The 7,302-nt window shown below is 32.7% G+C and overlaps 1 pseudogene; it reads left to right on the top strand.

Annotated features, from left to right (window-relative positions):
* Window positions 1–7,302, top strand: part of LOC108754368 — a 34,943-nt pseudogene that overhangs the window by 11,940 nt on the left and 15,701 nt on the right.

Raw genomic sequence — 7,302 nt, 5'->3', positions numbered from 1 at the left:
ACTCTACATTTTCTCTCTTCTTCATTCATCCAAAACATATTTCCTCTTTCTTCGTTACCACATCTCCATCTCGCAATCATCTGCATCTTCTTTCCCTCTCTCTTTTTACTCTTTCTGATGTATTCCGGTATTCCTATTACATTTCTGTAATTTTTACACGACCTTGAAGTTCTCACCTCTTCTCCTCTCTGCTGCATATCTACTTCTATATCTCTTTCTCGTAATCGCTCCCATTTTCCCTCTCCCCATTCATTAAGCGCTTCCTCGCTTACCCCCCCTCTCCATAAGTACTCCCTTCTCTCTAGGCTTTCCCTTGTCCATTCTTCCTTTCGTTTTTCTCTTTCCTCTTTCCTCCGTTCTACTATACTTTCTCTCCCTATCTCTCCTCCTTCATAAAGCTACTATAATATAATCGGAATAGTTTAAAATATTTTTGCTGTTACCTCCAAGTTTGGATATGATACGGTTAAAAATAATCATGAATTAGTTTTAAAACATCTAAAATAGAATTTGATTCTATACCGATAAATATTGATATTGCGTGCTGTTTAAAGTTTCGGAAGAAATACGTAACTCAAAATCACTGTTAATGGATTAGAATATGTAGGAAATTATATTGCCATTTTTGCGCTTCCTTCAAATTGTTACATGAGGCAAATGCCTCGCTCGCCACACCCTTGTTCCAGCTCTGCTTTTGACATATCATCATCCCTTAAAATGTGCAATCGTGCAATTATAATCAGTATCTTGTAAAACAATAATCGGTTTGTCCTCTTATGCAGATTCCTCACTATTATTGTACTTATCTTATTGGTGAATCATTTTCCTTTGTGTGAAATAATAAAGTGCAATTATAATATGATATTACCATCTTATGAAGCAATAGATTTGGCCTCTTGCGCAAGTTCTTCTAGTATCTTTTTTTTCAGCCATTTAACAAATTGCTGCGACAATGATCTGCATTCTTTCAATTCTTGTTTAATTTTGATTCAATTTTTGTTTTTCTGTTTTGCGCACATGATAAGTGCTTCGACATTTTATAACTAAGAGAACACTATACTCTTACACTGAGAAAGTATTAGTTAAAACATAAAAATTTTCAAATCCATAAAAAATCTGAAAAAATGATGTCATTAAATTCTTTAAAAATATAAAAATATAAATTTTTTAAAAATTGTATAAATATTACAAATACGATAAAGAAAGCCAAGGTCGGTTAAATTTTGGATGTTTCAAATAATACATTATATATTCTTTTATGAAATCAATTCATTCCAGATATAATTGCGAGCCGATAACATTCGGTTTCAACATAATCATTCTAAAAAGCTAATAATCCCCCCCCCTCTAAATTAAATTAGAAAGAAAGAAAGAAAGAAATTTATTGCGAAAAATATTACCTCAATCAGGATTCAAACTTGGGATCTCTCAACGTTTCGGGAAGTGTCTTAGCAGAAAATCTCTCTGGTTACGGTGTTTTGAATATTGTGCAATTTTGATCGTGTCCTAAAGTGTTTCCTTTGTTGAGTAGTGTATAATAAATATAAGAAATTAATGAAAAATGTCACTATTATCGAATTTGGAATTAAAAAAAGTTTGTCTTATCGGCCTCGATCAAATTTGGTTGTCGCTTCAGCATCCTTTTTATCTAAGATATCACTTAGAATATATTAAAAATTCATGCTACGAGAAAATCGCCGCGATTGAAGATCATGTGATCATTCGCTATTCGCCAGGGAGTAATCGCTGTTTGCTAAAATTTTTCAGCTTTTAGCGAATATTAATATTCGAGCAAGTTATAAGTTTATGTAAACGGCTATGCAAAGATCGTCTACAGGGTGTCCCAAAATAATCGCCAAATATTTCGTGAGTAAGTAGGGCGGACTAAATTGAGTCAAAAAGTCTTTTATCATTTTACAATTTTCGTAATAGTTAACAAGATATTAATTACTAAAAATTATCAAAAATTGGTATTCAATAATCTTTTATACAAATACTATCATCTTTACAGAACAAAACTGCAAGAGACAAAAATTGTTTCTTTTCTTTTCATAGAACTTTAAGAATTTTTTCAGAATTTTTTAATATCTTATATTGGTAAATATAAGAAAATGTAGTACTAAAAAATTATAAAAAAATTATTAGAGTTCTATGAGAAAAAAATAAACCATTTTTATTTCTTGCCATTTTTCTATTGCTAGTATTTGAGTAAAAAAATTATTGAAGACCAATTTTCGACAATTTTTAGGTCAATCAGAAAGTTCCGTCCATCTAGCAGCGAGTAGCTCTAGCTAGAACTATCAATAACGAACTCTAATATCTAAACCAAGCTTAATTTTTTTAATTTTATCATCTGTCAATAAAATTCAGTATATAAAAGTATACGTTTGCATCCATAACATGGCTTTTTACTACATCGAAAATATCGATATTTGAGCCAAATAAGCGCGAAGTGTTAATCTTTTGCTTCAAATGGAAGAAAACTGCAGCTGAAGCTCATCGAATGCTTGTAGAAGTTTATGGTGATAGTACTCCTTCCGATAAAACATGCAGAGAATGGTTTCAACGCTTTAAAAGTGGTGATTTTGATGTGGAAGACAAAGAGCGTTCTGGATGGCCAAGAGCATTTGAAGACGAGGAGTTGCAGGCATTGGTGGATGAAAATTCATGTCAAACGCAAAAACAACTTACAGAAACATTAAATTGTGCTCAATCTCTTATTTCCAATTGTTTGAAAGTCTTGGGAAAGGTCTACAAAGAAGGAAAATGGGTCCCATATGAACTGAAGCCAAGAGACATTGAAAGGCGAAAAACCATCTGCGAAATTCTGCTTGCTAAGCAACAAAGAAAGGGATTTTTGCACTGAATTGTGACTGGTGATGAAAAGTGGATCTATTTCAATACCCCAAAACCATTTGCGATCCAGGCCAACCATCGACATCGACGCCAAAGCAAAATCCACGAAATATTCATGGAAAGAAGGCAATGCTGTATTTGATAGGATCAGAAGGGTGTAGTGTACCACGAGCTTTGGTCAAACAGTTATAGAGAATCTCTACCGAGACACAAATTATCTGTTTAAGCCGAGCATTGCACGGAAAACGACCAGAATATAAAACGAGACAGCATAAAGTGATTTTGCTTCATGACAACGCTCGGCCTCACGTCACAAAACTTGTCAAGGAAACGTTAGAAGCACGCTGGGAAGTGCTACCCCATGCGGTTTATTCATTAGACTGTGCCCCTTCCGACTATCACTTGTTTCGATCGATGGCACACGCACTTGCAGAGGAACACTTCAATTCTTATGAAGACGTGGAAAAATGGATCTCTGAGTGGACAGCCTCTAAAAATGAGTCATTCTTTCGCCGCGGAATTCGCTTACTGCCCGAAAGATGGGAAAAAGTCAACGTTAACGATGGACAATATTTTAATTGAGGTACTTTTTCATTTTGTTTCTTAAATAAAACCATACTTTTTGCAAAAAACGGACGGAACTTTCTGATTGACCTAGTAAATAATATCTTGTTAACTATTGTAGAAATTGTAAAATGGTTTAGGACTTTTCGACTTAGTTTAGTCCGCTCTACCTGCCTATGAAATATTTGGGAACACCCTGTATATATACAAAATGGAAACAACAAATATATATACTAGTTAAAGAAGAAAAATATATATTCAATTGAATTACGATATCGTATATGTTTACATTGTATAAAATTACGAATTATAACCAATAAATGTTATGTAAATCTATAATATAACAAACACGATAAACTGAAATATGTATAACTGCAACTGCAGCAGCTTTCCTTCTTCGCGCATTTATTTTATAGTAAAAATATATTGACATATAATTTAACAACCACTGCATTTGTCAGTTATATTAAGTAATCCAATTTATAACTGAATCGTCTCTCTCTCTATTTACAATAAAATCCTCCCCATTTGAAATCATTAAAAACATTTATTTTTATTTAATAATTTATTCTGTATTTATTGAATATATAACGTTTAAGAGCACTTTAAAGCTTATAACTATATATAAAAAATACTTTCTTACTGTTGTTATGCAATCACGCACATGCGACGCTCATAAACTATTCGCGACAAATTATTCGCTATTCGCTAAAAATCATTCGCAGCGAAAAATTCGCTGCATGAAAGACACCTTAAGAGATTAAAGCAATGCAAGCACAATGTGCACACTGTCATCCAGCATGTCGAATCCATGAATGTGCTATCTTTACATGTGTCTATAGTGCTTCAAGACAATTCAAGATTTTGCAGATTCAAACTGACGATCGTTTCATTGATTCAAAAAAATATATTAATATAAACAAGAAAAGCAATGAATCCAAAAAGATTAACTCATTAGGAAAGAAAAGAGATAGCTAAGGAAGGGTGCAAAATGAATAGTCCTCTAATATTTTATTTTAACCATGAATAAAGGAAAATAAAACAAAAAAAAGTTTTATCCTCTCGTCAATATAATATAAATCGCCAACGACATTTAAATTATCCAATGCACTGCGTGGATGTTGACCAGTGGGATTTGAACACTTATATATATATATATATGTTGAGCATGATAATATTTCGACAAAATTGAAGAAATTTTACTTATCATCAAAGGTACAAATGTTAATTATGGCAACGCCCAAGCAAAATTTTATTTAAGAAATGTTTTTGCCATTACCATAGCAACATTACGACAAAAAGTATCAGCAAATAAATTATACTATTATACTTTAAAGAACTGGAAAGGATACGGGCAGTAGGAGTCAAGCGCAGAAGACGTTACGCAAATAATATATTTATGAAGTGTGAAACTTTTTTATTTACTAAAACGCACTTACATGTTTCGGCTTACTTTTGAGCCCTCCTCAGAGACAACACAAACTAACATAAATAAACTGTGAATAACAAATTATCTTATCATGGTGAGCTTCTCTACCTCGAGAATTTAAATACCAGAATTAAACCCAAAAAGAGTGAAAGAAAAAGAAAAAAGAAAAATGAACGAAAATAAGGAAATAATGGAAATATCGAAATAGAGAATATGAAAAACTAATTTATCAAAAACCTTAAAATTATAATTAATTATTCCGAAAAATGAGAACCTTTACTTTGATCACAAATCACAAACTATATTGCAAACATTATTATGAATTATTCAAAAACCGATTCTCGATATTTTGGCCAGTCAGATATTGATGATAACGGAAGATGATAACTTACGCGCTTTATTAGTTAGTTCGAAAGAAAAAAGTATATAGCTAATTCCACATATAGAAGTTTGTTAAGTAATGATGGAAGCCTACGCTCTTCCGAAGATACATAAGCAGGACTGCCTCTTTCGTATAATAATTTCTTCGATAAATAGCCTTTTATATTCGTTAGTAGTGTTTTTTCATAACATTATCATAAAAACAATTCCTAAGGTAGATAGTCATATCGAAAATGGTTTTAAACTTGTTAAGGAACTTGATGGTAAACGTTTGCGTGATGAATTTCAGTTAATATCACTGAATGTTGTGAGCTGCTTTGTTTAACGTCCCTATGCGATGGACTATTAAAGACCATTGGCGATTTATTTCTAGAGATTGTTGTTTATCGGAGGAGGAATTCATCAAAGCGGTTCAGTTTGTTTTTAGATTTTATTTTCTTTGTTTTTGATAGTGTTATATAGAATTACGGGACTCCTATGGCCTCTCTGTTATTTCCCGTCATTGCGGATCTAGTTATGCGAAAGCTGAAGGTTAGAGCTTTGTTTTTCGCTTTCCGTTGCCCTTTTACTTAGGTTTGTTAACGACATATTATTGGCGGCACCTGCGTCTTTGATTAGTTCCATTCTTGATATTTTTAATTCTCAGCATCCTAGGCTTCAGTTCACTATGGAGGTAGAGGATGATATATTGAATTTTTTGGATGTTACAGTAATTAGGGATAATGAGTTAATAGAGTTCAATTGATATCACAAGCCGACTTTTTCGGCTAGATATTTGAATTTTTAGTCACAGCACTGTTTCTCAAAAAATAGATACAATCGCGGAATTAGTTGATAGGGTAGTTTTGCTTTCGAATCCTAAGTTTCACCTTGATAATTTGTGTTTTATTATTAAAGTATTGTTAGAGAGTGATTATCCATTAAACTTTATATTTGAGAATATTAACAACCGTTTGAAAAAAATTATTATGGCTAGAAATAGGAAGAGTAGTTGTTAATGATGATAGGATTGAAGCACTTTGTAGTTCACTGTTCCTTTCGTTCTTGGTATTACTGAGAAGTTTAGCAGATTGAATAGCGAGCGTATAAGAATATTGTTTTATAGTACTAATAAATTGTGAGAATTTATTAGGGTGTATAAAGACTCTTTACCGTGTGACAAGAAGTCGAATGTTGGTTAAGATCTCGTGTAAGAGTTGCGATCCAAGTTATGTGGGACAGACGTGTAGACAGCTGAAGTTAAGAATCACGGAGCATAAGAACTACATCAGATGGAACACTTCTACTCGTAATGTCATAACGGAGCATCGGTTACAAGAAGGCCATGATTTCGATTGGGACAACGTTACAATACGAGGAGCCTCACTACAGGAAAAGATTGATTTCGGAGATGATATTCATCAGGAGACAGACGCACGGATTCAACTTGCAGACGGATATGGAGGGGCTTCCCAAGGCCTATCTCCCGATCATAGACAAGCCTATAAAGGCTTGAGTTGTTGTCACGTCTAATCAATCGGTGTCGTTTATAGGCAGTAATGAGAATCTTTCTGGCGTGATTTTTGATTACTTTCCAATTTTCATTTTCATGGAATTGATTAGCGTTTTAATGTAAAATTTTTCATTTGTAAACTTGAATACTAGCTAAAACTAAAAGTGACTCACTATGTCTGACATTGACTGGTCAAAATATCGAGAACTAGTTTTTGAATAATTTATAGTAATGTTTGTGATATAGTTTTTGATTTGATCAGGATGAGCGTCCTTATTTTCGGGATAATTAATTATAATCTTAAGGTTTTTAATAGTTAGTTTTTCATATTCTCTATTTCGATATTTCCATTATTTCCTTATTTTCATTCATTTTTCTTTTTTCTTTTTCTTTTACTCTTTTTGGGTTTAATTCTGGTATTTAAATTCTTGAGATAGGAGAGCTCACCATATAGGATAATTTGTTTTGTTCACAGTTTATTTATGTTAGTTTATGTTGTCTCTGAGGAGGACTCAGAAGTGAGCCGAAACATGTAAGAGCGTTTTAGTGAATAAAGAAGTTTCACACTTCATAGATATAC

This window comes from Trachymyrmex septentrionalis, unplaced genomic scaffold (assembly GCF_001594115.1).
Source record: "Trachymyrmex septentrionalis isolate Tsep2-gDNA-1 unplaced genomic scaffold, Tsep1.0 scaffold79, whole genome shotgun sequence".
In the NCBI taxonomy this organism is placed as follows: Eukaryota; Metazoa; Arthropoda; class Insecta; order Hymenoptera; family Formicidae; genus Trachymyrmex; species Trachymyrmex septentrionalis.
This window is presented reverse-complemented; position numbering and strand designations above follow the sequence as displayed.